The sequence below is a fragment of the Prunus persica genome, chromosome G8 (assembly GCF_000346465.2).
Source record: "Prunus persica cultivar Lovell chromosome G8, Prunus_persica_NCBIv2, whole genome shotgun sequence".
Taxonomy (NCBI): Eukaryota; Viridiplantae; Streptophyta; class Magnoliopsida; order Rosales; family Rosaceae; genus Prunus; species Prunus persica.
In genome coordinates, this window is record NC_034016.1 from 6,586,644 (window position 1) to 6,611,693 (window position 25,050).

At 41.0% G+C, this 25,050-nt stretch overlaps 2 long non-coding RNA genes and 1 pseudogene across 2 annotated transcripts; 1 reads left to right on the forward strand and 2 right to left on the reverse strand.

Annotated features, from left to right (window-relative positions):
* Nucleotides 10,994–14,161, forward strand: LOC18768671 (annotated as a pseudogene).
* LOC109946282 lies at nucleotides 14,137–17,348 on the reverse strand. The gene is made up of 3 exons (XR_002269471.1): nucleotides 16,792–17,348; nucleotides 15,840–15,903; nucleotides 14,137–14,800 (listed from the first exon to the last, which is right to left on the reverse strand). It is a non-coding gene; the product is annotated as an uncharacterized LOC109946282 (long non-coding RNA).
* LOC109946283 lies at nucleotides 19,331–21,810 on the reverse strand. Its single transcript, XR_002269472.1, has 3 exons — nucleotides 21,550–21,810; nucleotides 20,598–20,661; nucleotides 19,331–19,558 (listed from the first exon to the last, which is right to left on the reverse strand). It is a non-coding gene; the product is annotated as an uncharacterized LOC109946283 (long non-coding RNA).

Below are 25,050 nucleotides of genomic sequence, written 5' to 3' on the forward strand. Positions count from 1 at the left end.
TAGAATATTATGATGCTTAATTTGTTTGGATATAATTGAATGCATGCTGAACGATTGAGTTATATAAATGTTTGATGACAGGTGGAGATTTTGGGAAATGAGTAAATCACAGGGGAAACTCTGTTGAATTTTCGGTATAAGATAATCTTATTTTTAAAAGTGGATTTTTTTAGTTAGAAGGGCAGTTTGGTCTTTGTGCCGGCATTAGCCAAGTGTCGGACACTCACAGGGTTCGGCTCGGATTCCAAAGTGGAATTTGGGTCGGTTCCTGTCAACTTGGTATCAGAGCATTAGGTTAAATTCTTATAGACTTGGCACCTCATGTGCATCCTTGTTCTAGTGAACTGTTGACATTTCTTCATTTTGTTTTGCCTTGTCGGTATGATTAAGTAAAAGACATCAAGAAGTGTTGAAAAATTTGTTGAGGTTTTCATATGAAAATGTAGAATACACGTTGGAAATATATGGTTTGGAAGGAATGTCTTCGTTAACCTGAACTAGTTTAAGCTAAGAGTGTTTAAGAAATGCTTGATTTATTTTCACTTTATAAAAGAAACTACGGAAGCGAAATTGTCCGAGGAAGTCGATGGACAAGTTACATGGAAAGGGGTTCCGAATTTGGTTTCACTAGGATTTGATCGGAGGACTAGAGACCATAACAGTGAACAAATGTTGGGAGAGGGTACTTGTGTATAGGCATGTTGGTGGCATTTTGGTGATATTCATGTTTTAAAGGCCAAAGCGAGGGTGTCCTAAGCGATACCATTGGCTCATGCTGTGAACATCTACCTTATGCGACACTGTATATACGCTTTTGCTTCTAAATATTTCACATTGCTCATAACTTTTGAATACATCAGCATCAAGGTCTCTCTCTGGAGTCAAGAGAAGTCACAATCATGTGAACAACCAACTCAAAAGCTCTAACTAAGCAGACAGAAAAAGAGAAGTCTACCTCATCCTTTGATGGCTAATATAATGCTCAATCTTCCTCTGAAAGCTAAACGCTTCCATTTGCGATTTTCTTACCTTAATCACCTCAAACTACAAGTTCCCTATTCCAGGGGCCCACAATCAATGTGACCTCCTATTGGCTCAACCTGAGCCCCACTGATGTAGAACAGGCTGTAGGTTTAGAGTAAACACTTGAGCAATAGAATAGAGAAGAAATAAGGGATCGAAGAGACGAAGGGAAAGAGAAGGAATCAGAGAGTTGAAAGTAAGAAATTTATCATTAATCAAGTCTGCCTTAAAAGATTACAAACAACTCTATTTATAGAGGCAAAGCCCTTTTTAGTCTAGGAAAAGGAAAAGTAAACTTTAAGAAATAGGAAAGCAAATTAACCAATAAGAGATCCTTTAACAAGAAGGAATCTTTAAGAATTAGGAAAACAAATTAACTAATAAGAGATCCTTCACCAAGAAGGAATGTTTAAGAATTAGGAAAACTAATCCAAGTAGAATTAGGAAAACTAATAATATGCATTCTGCATCATTCTCCCTACCGAAAAAGAACTCGACACAGGCGAGTAAACCAAGATGAAGGATGACGACAGTGTTTGTAAGTATGGATGATGGGAGGACTGGAGGCAGCCAAATCAAGATCATGAAGAGCATCCTGATAACTATGCAAAAGAGTGGAATCCAACTAGGACATTCAGCTTCTATAATCCAAGTATCCTCATCTGATCTGTAGGGGCACAACTAGGAGAAGGACTACGCAGCACCGGAGGAGGAATGAAACTGGTAATATTATTTACGGTGTGGCCATTAACACACCTTCGCCAGGAACCATCCTTTTTGGGGGTAAGGAGAACTAGAACAACACAAGGGTTTAAACTATGACGAATAAAGCAATTATCCAGCAACACCTGAATTTGTCGATTCAATTCAGCTCGCGCAGATGGATTCATACGATAATAGGAAGATTAGGAATTTGCGAACCAGGAATAAGGTCAATGACATGTTGAATCTCTCTCACTAGAGGTAGTTCAACTGGTAAGTCATCAGGTATGATATTAGAGAATTCAGGGAGGAATAGATGTATGGGTTCGATAAGTTGTGTGGGGTTGCTGTCAGATTCCAGTTTAAGCAATAGAGCAAAGGACACACAAGTGTCTACAGATGATAAACTACTCAATCGATGCTCCGAAGCCTTCTCTTTAAGTAACAGAGTTGGTTGAACATCCTTAGTTGGTTTGATGGCCAAATTGGAAGGCGTTAGCATTATGTTCTTTCCCTCATGTTGAAAAGTATATGTGTTCTCTCTACTGCAACTTTTCACACAGCAGTCGTAAAGCCGTGGTCGGCCTAGTAGCACATGTGCGACACTCATGGGTAGGATATCACAATAAAGTCGCTCGTGACAGGGACCCAATTGAAGAGGAACAAGACATCTTTCAATAACAAGTAACCTGGTGTTATCTACCCAGCCAACATGAAAAGGATCGGGATATGGCTCGGCTTGAAGGTGAAGGCGGTCGACAACAGCTTTATTCAGTGTACTTTCCCCATCAATAACTACTTGGCACCTATTGGTACCGCAAGGGACATAGGTTTGAAAAATACTTGTGCATTTCCATGAATTAGGAGGTGGAGGCGTAGATGCTGAATAAATACAATGCATGACACTCACTTGGTGAAACGCCTCCTCACAGCAATTATCAAGTTCTGGATCATAAATAGGTTCAAGGGGATCCACATACACATCCACACAAGAGTCCTCATTGAGGGAACCAATTGTTAAAGTTCGGTGTGGACAACGGGAGGCGATGTGACCCTTAGCATGGCAACAATAACATTCGATGTGAGCAGCTGTGGATGGGGCTAGTCCTTTTTTTGTTGTGAGTATCGTAAGAGCAGGTGGACCGGCAACGCCATGCCTGGAGCTAGGAGTACTACGACTTGGAGTAGGAGTGGAAGAGAGCCTGGAATACGTTGGAGTAGGACTGGAAGAGAGCCCAGAATACCTGGTATATCTACGTTGCAGCTTCCAGTGCATGGCAATATGCATCTTCCAAAATATGCAGACAGAATCAACGGACTTCACACTTGATATCGTCACGAATACCATGGATAAAGCAAGACATAGTGATGTCAGGTTCTTCACGAATCCCTGCACGTATCTTGTGTTCAATAAAACGAGCGTGGAATTCAGTAACAGTCAAACTTCCTTGTGAAAGGGTCCATAATTGATCATACAATTTATGTCGATTAAAGGTGGGAAGATATTGTTCATGAAGCTTTAATTTCATCTCGTCCCATAGAGTCACAGGCGGCTATCCAAATTGATATATTTGCTCCTCCACTGAATTCCAATATTGTCTAACGGCTCCCTGTAGCGTCATCTTACCAATGCGAAGTTTATGAGCATCCGTCAAGTTGTACCAGGCGAAATAATCTTCCATGGCTTGAACCCAATTAAGAAACATCGTAGGATCCCCACGACCATCAAAAGTAGGAGAGGTAGGCTTGATGTGGCGGATGACATCGTTGTCAAAATGGCGAGGGGGATGAGTGCCTTGATCATGTGGAACTGTAGAAGGGCCCGTTGCGTGTTGGGTACAATGGGGTGGTGGCAGAGACCCAAAAGAAAAGGGGGCCTCCAATTGAGCCTTGGGCTCATCAAGCGAGGGCCAAGTGAAGCTATACGGGATGCCGTATGGCACGACCTTGAGTTTTTGATCCACCGGTCGATTGGGCAAAAGTCCACTCTTTGGTGGTGGCATAGAGGAACTCGAGAGCACTGCCGAGGTAGAAGAAGGTTCAGCATGTCCAGCCTGAAAGTGATTGATAAGGAACTGAACGGAGTCTTGGAGTTTGGTGATGGCCAGGTCCGTCTTCACACGATGTGTGGGAGCCTGTACCAACTCATTTTTGAGGTCAATGCTGAGTTTGGAGAGTTGGTTTTCCATGCTAGCGATATCGTCAGAAATTTTGTATTGGAACGCATGAAATTGTTCTGCAAGGCTAGCCACGGTTTGGGGCACCATGGTAGAGAGCAAACACAAACGAAAGTGAGGGAAGGCTCTGATTAGCAATTGATGTAGAATAGCCCGTAGGTTTAGAGTAAACACTTGAGCAATAGAACAAAGAAGAAATAAGGGATCGAAGAGAAGAATTAGAGATCGAAGAGACGAAGGGAAAGGGAAGAATCAGAGAGTTTAAACTAAGGAAATTTATCATTAATCAAGTCTGCCTTAAAAGATTACAAACAACTCTATTTATAGAGGCAAAACCCTTTTTAGTCTAGGAAAAGGAAAAGTAAACTTTAAGAAATAGGAAAGCAAATTAACTAATAAGAGATCCTTTAACAAGAAGGAATCTTTAAGAATTAGGAAAACAAATTAACTAATAAGAGATCCTTTACCAAGAAGGAATCTTTAAGAATTAGGGAAACTAAAAATAGGAAATCTAATCCAAGTAGAATTAGGAAAACTAATAATATGCATTCTGCATCACCCACGCATTCATATCTATATCTATAAGCCAATCATACTCTTAGTCAAACATTAATTCCTTGAAAGTATTCAAATAAACAGTAATCTACCACCTAGGTTTATCCATTTTAAATTCCATCAATTCCTTCGCATCACCATTGGTGACACGCCCTCGCAGGTCTCGGTGACACAAGGTCGACACGAGCCACCTTTCTCGCAGGATTCAGGGAATCAGCATTCCTCGCTCCACATGGTCCGGGTACCTCTAGGACTCATGGGGCAACTGTCAAGCATGCTGACCTAACCGAAGGCAACCGATTTATTATGCTGGGGTATCTAGGGTGGTTTTAAGAAAATAAGATTTTCCTTAAAAAGATTATAATTTATAATCTACCTCTTAAATAATCTGAAATCCTACTGCCATCTAATCCAACAAATTATATCAGTCCTTATTTTCAAATTTGGTAAAACATTCTCAACTCGGCAGCATATAATAAGGTATTGAACTCATGCATTCCTATTTATACATAAATTACCAAACAGTAATCCTGCTGAAAAAACATTGAATGTATAGTTCATCCTACCACCTAGGTATACCTATTTATTTCTGTCAATTTCCTTAATTACTGTCAATTCCTAGTGTCACCAAGGTGACACACCCTCGCAGGACTTAGGAGACAATCGGTCAGCCTGATCTGCCCTCCTCGCAAGACTCAAGGGACACTAGGGCCACCCGAGCTGCATTCCTCGCTCCCACAGTTCGAATATCCCTAAGCCTCGTGGGGCAAAAGTCAAGCATGCTGACTTAACTGAAGACCCTACTAAATATACTTGGTTACCTAATATGATTAAAGAAAGTATAACTTCCTAGAAGGTTTGGAATAAATAAAACTAACTGCTCTAATCTTAAAACTCTGCTGTCATCCTATTTAATTTTTGAAATTCTTATTTCTACTATTCTTTAAGTATTCGCTACTCGGCAGCAAATAAACAAAATAGTCAATATTAGCAACACATGCTAGGAAGCCCTCGATCTATTGCATACTTATTCAAGATCAAATAATAAAATTCTTCTGCATTAAAACATTTATAAAACAAATAGTCCACTCACTAACTACAACCCAGTATCCTTGGCCAAAGTGTCCATAAAAGGAATAGTTCACCCGTCATTATCGGAGACGTTCTTTAGGAGTTCATACTTATCGCTCAAAGATGAGACTGGATAAAACTCAGAATACTCGCATCATCTTGAACTACTAAACTTGTACTACCTCTCTTAGGTGCCACCAATATACATTTAAAACAAATAAGAATACAATATGATTATATGCCAGTTAGTCATTTATACCCTAGCCCTGAAAAATTGCAGTCATATCATTTACCGTAATATATGTGGGCACAAGAAACAACACAACGACTTAAACAAGACTGTAATTCTCAAGAAACACAAAACTTGCACATATAGATCACGAGCAATATTGCAAAAAGACTTTTTCACAAAGGTATGTTCTCCCTCCCTCTCAAAATAAACTATCTTAGAAGCTTTATGCCTCTCAAAACTCCCCACACAGACAATCACCAAAACAAATTCCATATAAAATGCATAAGCAATGCGGTCACAGACAAAAGCCTAGAGCATTTATCACACTTTCAGCTCACATTTTAAAAGCGTAGATTCCTCACGAAAATCCAAACATTCACTATACATTCATATGGTCATACCAACCAAAAGTATAAACTCAAAAATCTGGGTAATGATTTAAATGAAACCAAGATTCAAAAGTATTGCAATGCTTAGCATTCCCCAGTCAGACTTAATCACCAACCTTAAAGAAAATGGCAACATTTCCTAGCCAACGTTCCCTAAACCCAATTCATATTGCCTTTTTTTTTTTTTTTTTTTTTACTCAGCCACGCTGATAAGGTAAACGTCAAACAATTTACTAAAACTAGGATGCACACGTGGTGCTGAGTCTACAGGAATATAACCTAATGCTCTGATACTAATTGAAACGACCTGACCCAAATTCCACTTTGGAATCCGAGCCGCTGTGCGTGTCCGACACTTGACAGGTGCCGGGTACAAATGACCAAAATGCCTTTCGATCACTCAATCCAAAGAATTTCAAGCTCGACTTCTACCAAAAATTCGGCAAAGTCGTCATATTGTTCTAGCTTCAGGCCTCAATAAATCAAATGAATCAATCTACTAATAAAATTCATCTCAACTTTCAGAATATCAATAATACACTAACAATCTCAAAGACTCCAACTCATGGCTGCACCTTTAATACTAGGCTGCCTACAAACCCTTACTAAGGGATCAAGCTACACGTAGTTCTTTCATATACTCATATCAGTCATATACAGAATATAACTACGCCATACACTGAACTTCCTTTAGTTTAGTTCAAGAATATCTTAGAAATGAAATTCTCTCCTCCTAGGCATACCCCCATTCCTGATCCATCAATCCCATCCTCGCAAGCCTCAGAAATACCACTTCTATCCGAGCCGCAATGGCCCCTCACAGGTATCGGAGATACCCCTTCTATCCGAGCCACAATCCCCCGTCGCGGGTCTCGTAAATGTACCAAACACTGAACTTCCTTTATTTTAGTTTAAGAATATCTCAGAACTGAAATACTCTCCTCTTAGGCATACTCCCATTCCTTATCCATCAATCCCATCCTCGCAAGCCTCGGAGACACCACTTCTATCCTAGCCGCAATGCCCCCACGCAGGTCTCAAAGATACCCCTTCTATCCGAGCCGCAATCCCCCCCTTGCAGGTCTCGGAGATACCCCTTTTATCTGAGTCGCAATCACCGCTCGCAGGTCTCAGAGATACCCCTTCTATCAGAGCCGCAACCCTCCCTCGCAAATCTAGAAGTCCCTAAAGGTTCTAATATGCCTAGGACACATGTCCCGTGAGTTTGGTCTCGATCAGACGGTCAGACTGATCACGATTGCACGATCAGACGGTTACTGTAAACCTAGCCATAGGGTTGGCATTTTCAGAGTATTCGATAATACGATACACGATCCGTCGACTCCTATACGACCCTGGAATTGTCTAGATCGACATATCTAAAAATAACTGCGATCCAACGGCTCAAACATATCGAACTCGAAAATCGCACAATAGGCGAGATCCATTCGGGGTCCAAACGTTATCCAAATTGGAATCTGAGCACGCCTACGGGCTCGTGACAACTAGAGGATCGCATTGGGTCACACTGCCCCTTTGCTACAGTGCCCATGCGCCGTCACACGCGCTGACAACGCGAGGGTGTCCTAAGCGATACCTATGGCCGGGAAACTTTAAATCGAGGGCCACCCTTCCCGCTATAGCTACTACTCGATGAGTGGAGCAATTTATTCAACTACGGCAACGTCCAATTTGGACGAAAAGTGACCGGGATCTCCATTCGAAAATCGGCCAAAACCTCGAAAAGTAGGTGAGAAACCATACCTCACTCGTCAAAAACAGTGGCTGGAGGAGGGAGAACTAGCTTGAGAAAAATTTACCAAAAACCGGCCGGATTCTGGCTTTTCGGTGACTTGGCTGCACTGCAGGGGCGACGACGGAGTGGGAAGGGTCGGCCGGTTGTTTTGGAACCGGTCCTAGCTCCATCGGCGGACTATGGCGACAGTGGCGACGGTAAAATCGTGGCTGCTGTCTCTAGCAAGGGGGGGGGGGGGGGGAGGGGGAGCGAGAGGGAGAGAGAGAGAGAGATTCTGGTTTTAAAACCAGTTTGGCGAAATTACGATTTTAACCCTACTTGAATTTTGATCGTATCTCTCTCGTTACAACTCGGATTTGAGCCCACCACGTGTCTACGGACTCCTCTCAATGTGCTCTACGCAACGGCACAACTGAAATTCCTAAATTCCTTCCCGAATAAAAAGTCAACTTTTAACCTAATAAAATATTGTAGGAGTATAATAGTCTTTTACTAAAATAAATGAATAATTAACTACTAATTTTGGATCGGTTGTTGCATAACTAATCCTCAAAGTCCCTACAGGACAAAGGCTGCAAATTTCTATTATCATTTGAAATCTCCCAAGTATTGAACAAATCAATGAAAATAGGATATGTGAAAAGGAATTAACTAATGATTTTCCTTTTCTTTCCATTTCTTGATATGAATAAATCTAGGTGAATATGAATTTAATTAGGCGAGGGACTAAAAGTTGTATGCTAGACTTGAAATTGAGGCTGGTCCTGAGATTTTAAAGGCTCTGTGCAAAACTAAAACTGGAGCCCTCACATAATTTAATATGAAAATACTAAAAAAAGAAAATTTACCATGACTTAATGTCATAAAACAATTTTTTTCATAATTAAAATTCATCATCAATTAGCATATAATAACAATCACAAATCAAATTTATAATTTTTTTAAACATTTTTATTTGATAAAGTTAAATATTAGTATGTTCAGTCAAAAAATAAAAGTTTTTTTTTTTTTTTTGAAGTAGTAAAAGTTCATTACAAACTCGAGTGAACAAACGCGTGACCTTTCCATCCCTGAAGAAGTTTTCCAACTCTGTTGCGTAGGTTGACAAAGAGAGCCTTCTTGGCTTGTCCAACAACCATTGGTAATCCAAGGTATTTCTCATGGAATTGGACTAATGGAATGCCAAGGATCAGCTGCATATCACTTTGGAGTTGAATATTAGAATTAGGACCAAATGCCATAGTAGAGTTTTCAAAATTGATTCGTTGCCCAGCTGCCTTTTCATAGGTTGTAAGCAAATTCTTTTAATGGCTGACAACTAGCAAGAGATGCATGCAGAAATAAAAGGCTATCATCTGCAAAGAAAAGATGGGAGATTGGGGGAGCGTTTGCTGCTGCTCTGACTCCTTTAATAAAACCCAAATTTTCTGCCTGTTATAAAAGAGAAGAAAACCCTTAAGTACAAATTAAAAACAAATAAGGAGAGAGCGGGTCACCTTGTCGGATGCCTCTCGAGTTGCAAAGCCAAGCTTTTCCATGACGCGTGTTTTAACAATAATGGAATAAGTAACAGTCGTCACACACTCCATAATCAAATCCACCCAACGAGTTGCAAAGCCAAGCTTTTTCATGATTTTGCGAAGAAAATTCCGCTCAACTCGATCATATGCCTTACTGACATCAAGCTTCACAACAACTTTTGGCTCCTTAATTTGTTTTTGTTTTTTGACTGTATGCATAAGCTCAAAAGCAAGAGTGACATTATCAATGATATATTTTCCAGGAATAGAAGCACTTTGAACACTTGAAATCACCTCAGGCAAAATGATCTTCAGACAGTTAGCTAGAGTTTTGGCAACAATTTTGTAGATGACGTTACATAGACTTATAGGTCGGAACTCCTTCACATTCTTTACGTTCTTTATCTTCGGAATCAATGCCACCAATGTATGGTTAAACTCCTTAATACTCTTGCCATTATTCAAGATCTGCAAGCAAATAAGAGCAATATCTTCTCCAATAATATCCCAGTATTTTTGGAAAAATAAAGCAGGCAATCCATCTGAACCAGGGCATTCAAAGGTCCCATTTGGGAAAGGGAATGACTAATTTCTGACAAATCAAAAGGGCGAGTAAGCTGGGCATTCATCTCAGGCGTTACTTTGGTTTCAACAACATCCATAATATTAGCTACGTCCATGGCACCATCAGATGTGAACAATTTATGAAAATAATCAATAAAAGCCCTTTGGATGCCTGGCTCCTCATTAAATCAGCAGTTGTTGTCATCAAAGACCCCAGAAATTTTATTTTTCCTTCCTCTATGGCGAGCTTTTTCATGAAAATAACGTGTTTTCCAGTCGCCCTCCTGAAGCCACTGAACTCGGGACCTTTGTTTCCAAAAAATCTCCTCTTTCTCAAGTAGATCATCAAGTTTAACTGATAATTCATGCTTCCTGGTTGGGTCAAAATTGGGTGCATCCAAGTCAAGATTTTGGAGCTCCAAATAACATTGCTGAATCTGTTTTGGGAGAGAACCAAACTGTTGTTGGCCCCAAGAATTAAGACGTTGTGTACACAGTAAAAACTTGTTTGTGAGAGGTAGAGACTGACAAGAGGCCTCACCCCAAGCCTCAAGAATAGTATTACGGTAGCCCTCTTCATTCGCCCACATTGCTTCAAAATGAAAACGCCATTTACGAAAAGTTGTGGCAGGAGCATGAATTTCAGCATGTAAAACCAAGGGGGCATGGTCTGAAGCATCTGTGACAAAGTGGTGGACAAGTAAGTGTTCAAAGTATTGAAAGACAAAATGACTAGCCAAACCTCTATCTAGATGCTCTTTGACCAGGCTTCCACCAGACCCTCTGCTCCAAGTAAAAGGAGAGCCCAAGAAAGGTATTTCTTTGAAGCAGCAATCAGAAATGGCTTCCTTAAAATCATCCATCTACCATTGTGGTCGTGGGTTGCCCCCCAGCTTCTCAACATTAGAGATAATTTCGTTAAAATCTCCCATACAAATCCAAGGGAGAGAAGAAACACTAGGTAGACAACGAAGGAGATCCCAAGAATGTTTATGCTGCGAAGAATCTGGGTTACCGTAAAAGCCAGTAAAACGGAATGTGTATCCTTCATGGTCAGTGACCATAACATCAATATGACCAATAGAGTAAGTGAAAATTTGTACTATCCAATCATCACGCCAAAACATCATAAGTCCTCCACCAAGGCCCCTAAAAGGTTAAGAGAAAGAAAAAGGTATGAATTTTATTTTGGGAATTTTATTTTGGGGTTTTGTTTTGAGGGGAAGAAAGTACTTTTGTTTTGTTTTGTTTGGGTGTGATGATATATAATGTTGTTAGTTTAGTTGGATCGTTCCCCTTTGTTTTTTTTTTTTCATGTACTTCTGTTTTGTTTTGTTTTTTTTATTTATAACTATTTTAAATTTTGTTGTTATAATGAAAAAAGAATGATATCAATGAGACTCACACTTGGGCCTTGTAGCAAGGGATATGCACTAAAAACAAACTCCACCAATACACTTTGTTTCATTATATGCTGCATGGTGGAGTATATATACAGTTTTTATAATATTAAAATATATAATATAAAGTAAAAATATTTCGGGCCGGTGCAGTAGTGCCACTTGCACTATGCCAGGGCCACCCCTGCTTGAAATCCACGTCTTCTCTGATGTATACTCCCTTGCTTGAGTTTAACATATTATTTAAGGATGGTGAATGTGATTGGGGAAAATTTTAAATTAGTAGCAGGTACTGAAATAAATATACTAAACCTATCTACTTATCATCAGCCTTTCATATAAACAAAATAAAGAACAACATTGGTTTGTGTCATGGCGCCATTCTCCAACTCCAACTACTTCCTCTGTCTTCTTCTCTACATATCATCCTCTTCTTCATTAGTTAAGGTCAAAGGCATCTTTTCCTCGCAACACACCATGAAGAAACATTGCTGAAGCCCCTTTCAACACTATTTTTATTTTGTTTTCAGTTTCATTATTATCTTTGTCTTTGCCTTCCTGGCACCTATCTCTGTGCTGATTTTTCTTTTCCATATTTCAATTGGTGCCATTGAATTTTCATCTTTCTAATCATTCTTGTTCTGCAATCCGGTGCTGAGAGAAGATTTCTTGGGACCACTTTCCAATGGCATTGAGCAGCCAAAGGGCCTTCACTTCTGCTACTGCAGTTTGTTCATGGAATGGAAATACCAAGTGTTTTTGAGTTTCAGGGATGAAGAGACTTGCAGGGGTTTTACTGACTATTTATACAAACAGTTGGACTGCCGAGGAATTAGAACTTTCAGGGATGATCCAGATCTTGAAAAAGGGACAGATATCAATTCGGAGCTCCTCACCGCAATTGAACAATCAAGGTTTGCAATCATAATTCTTTCAACAAACTATGCTACTTCAAGTTGGTGTTTGCGTGAACTAACCCATATTGTTCAGTCCATGAAAGAGAAGGAGAGAATTTTCCCAATCTTTTATGATGTGGATCCCTTTGATGTACGACATCAACGGGGGAGTTATGGGGCAGCCCTCGTTAACCATTAAACGAATTGTGGGGAAGAGAGAGAGGAGGTGCTTGAGTGGAGAAATGCTTTAAAAAAAGTTGCTAATCTCGCTGGGTGGAATTCAAAGGATTATAGGTAAGCATGAGGCAACAACTGACACATTGCTAATAAGACCAGTGTTTTCAAAGGCACGCTTAATCACGCCCCGGTGAGTGCATCGGAGCAGAATGAATGGAAATCGCCTCTGTCGGATGGGATGAATGAATTGAGTATTTCTTTTGATGTTGAATAAATATTTTTCAATGCGAATTAGTACTACAATTTAGTTGTATTGTATTATTTATAAATTTTTGTTATTAAAATAAATTAATGTTCAAAAGGCTTACGCCTCAATGCTTTAAGGCGCCTTGCATAGCGCTACTAAGACCCCTCGCCTTTGAAAACATTGAATGAGACCAATTCTTGAATATTGCATTTTAGTTTTGCCATGCACTTTATCCCACATTTTCATATAACCTCATCTGATGATTTTTTTTTTCTCTTCTTCTACTTCTAGGTATGATACAGAGCTTATCACAGAAATTGTTGATGCAGTGTGGGATAAAGTGCATCCCACATTTTCATTGTATGATTCCTCAGAGATATTAGTCGGATTTGATACTAAACTAAAGGAAATAGATCTGCATTTAGATACAAGCGCAAATGATGTGCGCTTTGTGGGGATATGGGGGATGGGCGGAATGGGTAAGACAACCCTTGCTAGATTAGTTTATGAGAGAATTTCTCATAGTTTTGAAGGTAGCAGCTTTCTTGCAAATGTCAGAGAGGTTTATGCAACACATGGTCTAGTTCCTTTACAGAAACAGCTTCTTTCCAATATCTTGAAGAAAGTAAATATACAAGTTTGTGATGCTTATAGTGGATTTACTATGATAAAGAGGTGTCTATGTAATAAAAAGGTTCTTCTCATTCTTGATGATGTAGATCAATCAGAGCAACTGGAAATGTTGATCAGAGAAAAAGACTGCTTTGGTTTGGGAAGTAGAATCATCATTACAACTAGAGATGAACGTTTGTTAGTCGAACAAGGGATAGAGAAGATATATAAGGTCTTGCCATTAACCCAACATGAAGCTCGTCATCTCTTTAGTAAGAAGGCCTTTCAAAAGATGACCTTGAAGAAGATTATCTAGAACTGTCTAAAAGTTTCATAAAGTATGCAGGAGGTCTTCCATTAGCTCTTAAAACTTTGGGGTCTTTTTTGTACAAAAGAAGTCGAGATGAATGGAAGAGTGCACTAGATAAACTGAAGCAAGCTCCTGACCAAAAAAAATTTTCAAATGTTAAAAATAAGCTATGATGGACTAGAGGAGATGCAGCATAAAATTTTTCTTGATGTTGCATGTTTCCATAAGTTTTATGACAAGGAAGAAGTGATTGAAATACTAGACAGTTGTGGTTTGTTGGTACTCGTATTGTGATACATGTTCTTATTGAGAAATCTCTCTTGTCTATTTCAAACACGCGTCTATCCATTCATGATTTGATACAAGAAATGGCATGGGAGATTGTTCGTCAAGATTCATTTGACGAGCCAGGTGGTCGCAGTCGCTTGTGGCTTCACAGTGACATCGTTCATGTACTCACGAACAATACGGTAAGAAGTTGCACAAAAAATAAAATACCAAAGCCTTGGATAACTTACTATTAGTCCATTAATAACGATAACAGAGACTTGATTATGACATTAACTTTTCTTTTATTCCTATTTACAAGGGAACGGAAGCCATTCAAGGCATAGTCCTATGCTTGCGTGAATTTGAAGCGGCACACTGGAATCCTGAAGCATTTACTAAGAGCAAGTCCAGCAAAGGAGGTGGACTCGGGCTGGGGGGGTTTGGGCAAAAAAAGGAGGTCCAGCAGTGAAGAAGCAGCCCAGGCGAGCGTGTGGTCCATGATAAGTGACAGGACCCGACCCAATTTCCGCTTTGGAATCCGAGTCGAATCCTGTGCGTGTCCGACATCTGGCTAATGTCGGGCACAAAAGACCTTTTTACCCTTCTCGTTTCAAATTCTTTCCAAATTTCCCTTAGACTTCTGCCGAAAATTCGGCAGAGTCTCCCCTGTATTTTGACAAATCCCAAATTCTTCCGCCTGTTAAACAGTCAATAAATTCACACCAACTGCCAGAATATCTCAAGTAACCATTCTCAACTCTAGTTTCTCAATTTTAACTAGATATCAGAGCATTTTCTAAGGCTTTCGAGGTTTCAAGGATTTTCTTCAAAACTCTACCTTTCTTGATGGCGCGGAAGCTATGTATGGCCCGGTGGTGGATCCCGCGTACTTCTACGGCCTGGGGGCGTAAAACAGATTGAAAATGTGAGTGGACAAAAATAATGCTCTTGAAAACAATTTTTATAAGCATAATAACCCCATAACAATAACTTGATAAGTAAGGCTAAGGTTCACCTGTGTTTAATATAAGGTTTCATCTGAAAATAAATATAATCGTAAGCCTATAGCTTCGTAACACTGAACAATTATATAAAGATACAAAAGGCGCAAATATCAAAGAAACTGGTTTGAAATAGTTGAAAATCATAACTGAATAAAAGAGTTGAAAATCCTTTGAAAATACCACCTACTTGTACCCCTGTCATAACCGTCAATTCCCCTGGCAGGTCTCGGGCGCCACGCAGTCCACCCGAGCCGCAAACTGGCGAAATCAGGGGACTATGATCAGCCTGATCTTGCCGGCAGATTCCTCGATGACACCAAGTCAGCTTGAGTCGCTCTGGCAGGATGCAGGGGACCGTAGTCAGCCTGATCCGCAATCCTGGCAGGTCTCGGGGACACAGAGTCAGCCGAGCCGCAATCCTGGCAGGTCTCGGGACACCAAGTCTGCCGAGCCGCAAATCCTGGCACTCACGGTCCGAGCGTCCCCGTAACTCGTGAGGCAAAGTCAAGTGCACTGACATAAACTGAAATCGGACTGGATGTCCGTAGACATCGGTCCAACTCTGGGTAATCACCGTAAATAAATGGGTACGAGGTGGTTTTAAAATAAATTCCTTTAGAAAAATCTGATTAATAATTGAAATCTCAAATTGTGCTGCTATTTCATCTGCCATAAGCCTCAAAATCTGTTTTCTATAACTCTTAAGCATGTAAAAGTAAGCAGCACACAACTCATAGAACTATTTCTGTATTAATCATGCTCGGAAACACAATAAAGCTTACTCAAGATCAAATAAGGAATTTAGTCAAATAAACCCGTTTATAAAAACTCTTTTATATAAAATCAATATAAAATCACTTATAAAATCTTATTTATGGAAAACCTCTATATAACTCATTTATATAAAATAATTCATGAATGAAAGTCCACTCACAGATGGTCCGAGCTACTTTGACCCTTCGAAGGTCTCTTTTGCAATCCTGTCGGGCTCCTGGTGCCTGATTACCCATAAAGATTAAATTAATAAACTGCTCAATAAAAAGAATTTCAACTAAACACCCTGCCCCCGGCTCCTAGAAATACGTGCACTCGTTTTAGGTTACTTCTATGCCCACCTTAGCTTTTTGGGACAGTTAGACCGGCCTTAAGAGACCCGAAACCTAAATAAGCGGTAAGCTGCCAGATCGGCCGATTCGGGACCCCGTGGGTCCACGGCCTCCGATGGCCAATCTGGGCTCCTCTGAAGGTTCCTTACAGAGAAGGAACCATGTTCTGTGATTTTGGTCCGAAACGGACGGTCGGATTAGCCAAAATCGCGTTATCGCTTAAAATCCAAACCCTAGCCCCAGGGTTCGCGATTTCGGAGTATCCGGGACTCCGATTCGCAATCCGTTGAATCCTACACGATCCTGAGATCATGTAGACCGACATATCCGGAATCCAGCGCGATCCAATTATTTGACGACACTGCACCCACGGATCGCGCGATATGGAAAATTCGTTCGGGGCTCAAACGGACTCCGAATCTAGATCCGCAAAATCCTACGCGCTCGTGACGACACGAGGGTCACAAAACTGCACAGAATTACTCCACCACCCTCGCCCAAGCGTCCCAGCACGCGCGGTCAGATTTGGGTGTCTTAAGCGTTTTCGGGTGGCCGAAAAATCTCGGAACCAAGACTCCAAATTCCTATCCTAGGTAGAACACCCCATTTGGAGTCACTTTTGTTCTTGGACAAACCCCAAAAAGTGACCAGAAACAGTAGTTCTAGGCGGCCGAAGTTTCGGCCAGATTTCAAGTCGAAAATTGATCGCTTTAGGACTAAAATCGATCGAAACCCGTACATCCATCAGCTAGAACGTGAAAAATAGCTGAGAAACCATACCTTACTCGACCGATTTGGTGGAAAATTGAAGGAGAAAATCGAGCTGGAAGTTCGGGTGGTTTCGGACGAATCTCCGTCGGAAAACATGGTTTTCCGATCAACTCCGAGCGGCCCAAGGGTGGAGGTCGGTCAGGTTTTGACGGCGAGAGGGAGGCAGACCCGATGGTACCCACGGCGGAGATCAGCTCGGCCTGTGGTGGCCGGGCCGTCGCCGAGAAGGCGAAGGGTCGCACGGCCAAGTCGCGCGGAAGGAGAGAGAGAGAGAGAGAACTGACGAGGGAGAGGAGAGAGAGATAAAAATCTGACTTTTTGACCAAATTACCGTTTTGCCCTTCGCGGTTTTTAGACCATATCTTCTTTGTTACAGCTCCGATCCGGGTCTACTCCGTGTCCACGAACTCGTTTCGCCGCGCTCTACGCAATGGCTTAAGCGGAATGCCCAAATTCTTTCTCGACTAAAAAGTCAATTTTCCCCCTATTAAATAATGCGAGGGCAAAATAGTCTTTTCGCTAGAAGATATTTTCCTTACTTTTTAGATATTTTCTTTCTTTTTAGATATTTTGTTTTGGTTTGTTTTGGGTTCTTACAATCTACCCCCCTTATAAAAATTTCGTCCTCGAAATTTACATCCCTGTCATTCGAAGAGGGGGAAACATTGCTCCTGTAAGTGCAACTCAGGTTACTACATTGCATAAATCACTGAAAGCTCATTACGTTCCCTTCCAAACTCTAAATTTCTTGCTTTCTGCACCTTCTGTAATCTTATTGGGTCTGGAATAGCTAAAATTTGGCTCCCTTGCTTCCTTGATTCTCATTTCACCTTCCTCAGGCGATAACTATCGAGAATACTTATCTGAAGATCCTTCTTCTAGTATCTGCATAACTTCTTGCCAATCCTGGATTACTTAGAGTCTTTTTCTGCTTAATTCAATCAGGTTCTTTATTCCTTACAATACTTCCAGATTTCAATGAACCTTACTTGACATTCTATCTTCATACTTGGGTGATCCATACTATATCTCGAGTAAGGCATCTATTGGAAACATCTAATCCAAGGGAATCCAACAACTGTCACTTAAGGCATACTCTCAAACCAACATCTTTTTTTTTTACTCAAATCGTTCTGAAACTGTAGTACATTATGTCCCAATAACCTTTCCACAATTTGAGTCATTTTCTTAAACTGGTCGTCTGTCTAGAGCGAATTGCGGTATTAAACTGAAATCAAGGCCCAAAAGCTTCTTTTACCTGAGTCTAACTGAAACCTAACCTGGATTTCTAATTCCAAACTATAGAGACTGGTATTCCACTAGCAGGGCCCAGAACGGTACCTACCACATCTGGCACATTAGAGCAACTTCTCCTGTTAGAGCCTATCAACACCTGTCTCTCCATGTTTTTGGCTACACCGGCCCCAGAACGATTTGCAATATCATCATCCTGGCTGGTACCACTACTGAAACTAACTCCAGTTCGATGGCCTCCAAGCCTGCGGCCGTTCAATGATTGGAAACTGTGATTACCACTGTAGTATCTCTCTTAAACTTTTCCTGATTAAAGTTACCTATCTCCAAATACTGTGCACAAAGTGCACCCCATGGTCTGCCCCTTATCTGGCTGGGGCAGACATCATCACGGCCTCAAAATTGACTAACTATTAACTGATCACTATACCTTGAATGGAGGCTTTTAACCTGATCGTAACTAGGTACTACCTCTTACTTTCCAATCTCTATTAATAGAAACCGTACGCGAAACCTTTTTCTCGTATTCGGGTTCAACCATTATCCTCTATTCTGCTGTAAAAACTCCGGCATTCACACCTTCTGTAGACTTATAGATATGACTGACTATCATATTCTGCTCCCAAAATGCTTACTTAGTACGAGTCAAAGGATTTTAACATCACTTCTTAACCAAATCCTGCCCAAAACTTTATTCTTCTGTGGAACAACCAGGATCTCTATGACCTGCTATATTTCTTCAACTCAATCCTCTTTTACTACTAGATACCACTATTATCCCAATTTATAGCTCTTGCTCCTGTTTACTTGATCCACCTATCTCGCGGATGGATCTCTGGCTGACTAAAGCTTGAGCTAACATCTCCAGGGTCTACTGAGTGTTAGGATCTCCCTGCCTACTAGGTACAATAGGTACGTCTCCTGATCAACCTCTTACAAGAGATTACTCTGCCGGTTCAGATACCGGTGCAGTTCCTGTCATACTTGGAAATTTCATCCCCTTACGTCGGGATAACTATTTGATTTTCCTACGGATACCACCACCATTTGGGCCCCACTTGAGAAGAGAACGAGGATGCACAGAGTGCGAAGTCTACAGGAAGTAAAACCTACGCTCTGATACCAAATTGACAGGACCCGACCCAATTTCCGCTTTGGAATCCGAGTCGAATCCTGTGCGTGTCCGACATCTGGCTAATGTCGGGCACAAAAGACCTTTTTACCCTTCTCGTTTCAAATTCTTTCCAAATTTCCCTTAGACTTCTGCCGAAAATTCGGCAGAGTCTCCCCTGTATTTTGACAAATCCCAAATTCTTCCGCCTGTTAAACAGTCAATAAATTCACACCAACTGCCAGAATATCTCAAGTAACCATTCTCAACTCTAGTTTCTCAATTTTAACTAGATATCAGAGCATTTTCTAAGGCTTTCGAGGTTTCAAGGATTTTCTTCAAAACTCTACCTTTCTTGATGGCGCGGAAGCTATGTATGGCCCGGTGGTGGATCCCGCGTACTTCTACGGCCTGGGGGCGTAAAACAGATTGAAAATGTGAGTGGACAAAAATAATGCTCTTGAAAACAATTTTTATAAGCATAATAACCCCATAACAATAACTTGATAAGTAAGGCTAAGGTTCACCTGTGTTTAATATAAGGTTTCATCTGAAAATAAATATAATCGTAAGCCTATAGCTTCGTAACACTGAACAATTATATAAAGATACAAAAGGCGCAAATATCAAAGAAACTGGTTTGAAATAGTTGAAAATCATAACTGAATAAAAGAGTTGAAAATCCTTTGAAAATACCACCTACTTGTACCCCTGTCATAACCGTCAATTCCCCTGGCAGGTCTCGGGCGCCACGCAGTCCACCCGAGCCGCAAACTGGCGAAATCAGGGGACTATGATCAGCCTGATCTTGCCGGCAGATTCCTCGATGACACCAAGTCAGCTTGAGTCGCTCTGGCAGGATGCAGGGGACCGTAGTCAGCCTGATCCGCAATCCTGGCAGGTCTCGGGGACACAGAGTCAGCCGAGCCGCAATCCTGGCAGGTCTCGGGACACCAAGTCTGCCGAGCCGCAAATCCTGGCACTCACGGTCCGAGCGTCCCCGTAACTCGTGAGGCAAAGTCAAGTGCACTGACATAAACTGAAATCGGACTGGATGTCCGTAGACATCGGTCCAACTCTGGGTAATCACCGTAAATAAATGGGTACGAGGTGGTTTTAAAATAAATTCCTTTAGAAAAATCTGATTAATAATTGAAATCTCAAATTGTGCTGCTATTTCATCTGCCATAAGCCTCAAAATCTGTTTTCTATAACTCTTAAGCATGTAAAAGTAAGCAGCACACAACTCATAGAACTATTTCTGTATTAATCATGCTCGGAAACACAATAAAGCTTACTCAAGATCAAATAAGGAATTTAGTCAAATAAACCCGTTTATAAAAACTCTTTTATATAAAATCAATATAAAATCACTTATAAAATCTTATTTATGGAAAACCTCTATATAACTCATTTATATAAAATAATTCATGAATGAAAGTCCACTCACAGATGGTCCGAGCTACTTTGACCCTTCGAAGGTCTCTTTTGCAATCCTGTCGGGCTCCTGGTGCCTGATTACCCATAAAGATTAAATTAATAAACTGCTCAATAAAAAGAATTTCAACTAAACACCCTGCCCCCGGCTCCTAGAAATACGTGCACTCGTTTTAGGTTACTTCTATGCCCACCTTAGCTTTTTGGGACAGTTAGACCGGCCTTAAGAGACCCGAAACCTAAATAAGCGGTAAGCTGCCAGATCGGCCGATTCGGGACCCCGTGGGTCCACGGCCTCCGATGGCCAATCTGGGCTCCTCTGAAGGTTCCTTACAGAGAAGGAACCATGTTCTGTGATTTTGGTCCGAAACGGACGGTCGGATTAGCCAAAATCGCGTTATCGCTTAAAATCCAAACCCTAGCCCCAGGGTTCGCGATTTCGGAGTATCCGGGACTCCGATTCGCAATCCGTTGAATCCTACACGATCCTGAGATCATGTAGACCGACATATCCGGAATCCAGCGCGATCCAATTATTTGACGACACTGCACCCACGGATCGCGCGATATGGAAAATTCGTTCGGGGCTCAAACGGACTCCGAATCTAGATCCGCAAAATCCTACGCGCTCGTGACGACACGAGGGTCACAAAACTGCACAGAATTACTCCACCACCCTCGCCCACGCGTCCCAGCACGCGCGGTCAGATTTGGGTGTCTTAAGCGTTTTCGGGTGGCCGAAAAATCTCGGAACCAAGACTCCAAATTCCTATCCTAGGTAGAACACCCCATTTGGAGTCACTTTTGTTCTTGGACAAACCCCAAAAAGTGACCAGAAACAGTAGTTCTAGGCGGCCGAAGTTTCGGCCAGATTTCAAGTCGAAAATTGATCGCTTTAGGACTAAAATCGATCGAAACCCGTACATCCATCAGCTAGAACGTGAAAAATAGCTGAGAAACCATACCTTACTCGACCGATTTGGTGGAAAATTGAAGGAGAAAATCGAGCTGGAAGTTCGGGTGGTTTCGGACGAATCTCCGTCGGAAAACATGGTTTTCCGATCAACTCCGAGCGGCCCAAGGGTGGAGGTCGGTCAGGTTTTGACGACGAGAGGGAGGCAGACCCGATGGTACCCACGGCGGAGATCAGCTCGGCCTGTGGTGGCCGGGCCGTCGCCGAGAAGGCGAAGGGTCGCACGGCCAAGTCGCGCGGAAGGAGAGAGAGAGAGAACTGACGAGGGAGAGGAGAGAGAGATATAAAAATCTGACTTTTTGACCAAATTACCGTTTTGCCCTTCGAGGTTTTTAGACCATATCTTCTTTGTTACAGCTCCGATCTGGGTCTACTCCGTGTCCACGAACTCGTTTCGCCGCGCTCTACGCAATGGCTTAAGCGGAATGCCCAAATTCTTTCTCGACTAAAAAGTCAATTTTCCCCCTATTAAATAATGCGAGGGCAAAATAGTCTTTTCGCTAGAAGATATTTTCCTTACTTTTTAGATATTTTCTTTCTTTTTAGATATTTTGTTTTGGTTTGTTTTGGGTTCTTACAATAAGTCTATATTATATATATATTTTATGCCTCCTTTGCTTAATTATTTATTAATTTCTTGGATTAAATTGGTTGTTTTTAATTGGTTTTGTGAGATTTGTGAAGGAATTGTGAAATAGGAGAAAGTGTACTAAAAAAGGTAAGAAGATGAAGATCAATTAAAAAGAAGCCAAGTCATTCCTTTTGTTGCAAGGAATGTTGTCAAAATTCCTAGTTCAAGATGGTGCAAGTCTTATCAAGTCAAACAAGGAGAAATAAAGAAGACCTTATTTTAGAAAGAATCCTATTTTTATAACAATTGTAGTTATTCCTTAGGTAGGATTTCTAGGAGTTTTATAAATAAGGAGTTTAGGTCATTGTTGAAGGGATCCATTACCCATCATCCATCCTCCATCATCTACCCTAAAATTCCTACACATTCATACTCATCGCCGAAACACTCAAAGGAGAGAGAGAGTTTTAGAGAGACAAAGAAGACAACCTGGAGCTAGAGTTGCTGTCGTGCAGAGATCAAATCTTCAATTGGTTACTTCTTTCCTATGATACTATTTATCATGGTTTTTATTAAAGTTAACATGCTAAGGGAATTGGGTAGAATTGGCTATGGTGAAATCGGAAGCTCTAGTGCTCTCATAACTTGAATCTCACTACTTTATTTTTCTACACTTGTTTTTATTCATTGTTTTAGTTAATTAATCAATCAAATCACATCATCAATTGTTCAAATAAAGTCTTGGGTTAATCACAATCGGTACTTGGTAAATTAAATCACTCTTCGTGGGAACGACACTTCACTCATCACTATATTACTTGTGCGAATTGTGCGCTTGCAATAAATATCACAAGTTTTTGGCGCCGTTGCCGGGGAGTGTTTTAAATTTTATTAATATCGATATAGATTGATTTGGATTTTAATTTGAATTTTTTTTTGTTTTTTTAGGTACTTCACCTAGTGCATGAGTTTCGGGAGACGTTCGCAGAGTCTTGTGCTTGTACCATTAGATCCAGAGATCGAGCGAACGCTTCACAAGCTTAACAAACTCAAAAGGGGGAAGGACGCAATATTGGAAAAGCCATCACCTATGGCTGAGGAAGCAAAACCAGTAAGGGACTATGATGTCCCATCTGTGGTGGCATCACCATCGAGCATTCGTCGTCCAACCATTGATGCCAATAATTTTGAAATCAGACCAGCCATAATTTGAATGATTCAGCAATCCTCCATCTTTTGTGGTTTACCTCAAGAAGACCCTAATAGCCATATCTCTAATTTCTTGGAGATATGTGACACATTTAAGTGCAATGGAGCTACCAATGATGCTGTTCGCTTAAGGCTTTTTCCTTTCTCATTAAAGGAAAAGGCAAAGTCATGGTTGAATTCTCAACCACCTAATTCGATTACTACATGGGACGACTTGGCCAAGAAATTTTTAGCTAAATTCTTTCCTCCTGCAAAGACTGCGAAACTCAGGAATGACATCATGTCATTTGCTCAGAATGTCATGGAACCTTTTTATGAAGCATGGGACAGATACAAGGATATGCTAAGGAAGTGCCCACATCATGCCCTACCTACTTGGATGCAAGTTCAAGCGTTCTACAATGGTTTGAACAATACAAGCAAAACAACAATTGATGCTGCAGCCGGAGGAGCTTTGATGGGAAAAACAGAAACTGAAGCATATAACTTGCTGGAAGAGATGGCGTCAAATGACTATCAATGGCCTAGTGGGAGATCAACACCAAAGAAAGCTGGAATTCATGAGATTGACGCCATATCTGCGTTAACTGCGCAAATTTCTACTCTGTCTAAACAACTTGGTACTTTAAATGTTAATGCTATTCAGTCTACTAATTTAAGTTGTGAATTTTGTGCAGGACCTCATCATGGCAATGAGTGTGGAGCTAGTCCATTCACATCACCATCGGAACAAGTGAACCAAGTCTCTGATTTTCATCGACAACGGAATAATCCTTACTCCAACACTTATAACCCAGGATGGAAGAACCATCCGAATTTTTCATGGAGTAATAACCAAAATGTACAGGGACCTCCACCTGGTTTCACACCTCAAGAAAAGAAGCATGGATTGGAGGATATAATTACTCAACTTGCTGGAAATGTCAACACTCTCTCTGTCAATACAAATCAATTTATGAGCAAAACCGAGACGACCCTTCAGAACCAAGCTGCCTCTATTCGAAACTTGGAGGTTCAGATGGGCCAGCTAGCTAATGTATTGACAGGAAGAGTAAATGGAGCTTTGCCAAGCCAAACAGAGATTAATCCGAAAAACCAAGAACATGCGAAGGCGATAACTCTTCGGAATGGGAGGCCAATAAAAACAGCAGTAGACTTGGATGAAGACAAGAATATCCAGCAACAAACTGCAGAGACATCAGAAATTACTAACGTGCCGTCGTCGTCGTCTATCACTGTTGGAACTGCTGCACAACTTGATGAAATTTCTCAAGAAATTGAACCTGCTACTGTAGAGAAATTATCTCAACCTGCTGCCCTTGTAAAGCCATATGTACCGCCAATTCCGTTCCCTCAACGTCTTCGAAAAAACAAAGTGGATGTCCAATTTTCGAAATTTCTTGATATCTTCAAGAAATTACAAATCAATATTCCTTTTGCCGATGCTTTGGAGCAAATGCCGAGTTATGCCAAATTCATGAAGGATATTATATCAAAGAACAGGAAATTGGGCGAACATGAGATAGTGAAATTATCCGAAGAATGCAGTGCTATTTTGCAGAGGAAGCTACCACCTAAGCTAAAGGATCCAGGGAGTTTTACTATACCTTGCACTATTGGAACCACTTACTTTGAAAAAGCTTTATGTGATTTAGGATCCATGGAAGAAGATGCCGAAACCCCTATTATCTTAGGCCGCCCCTTTCTAAAAAC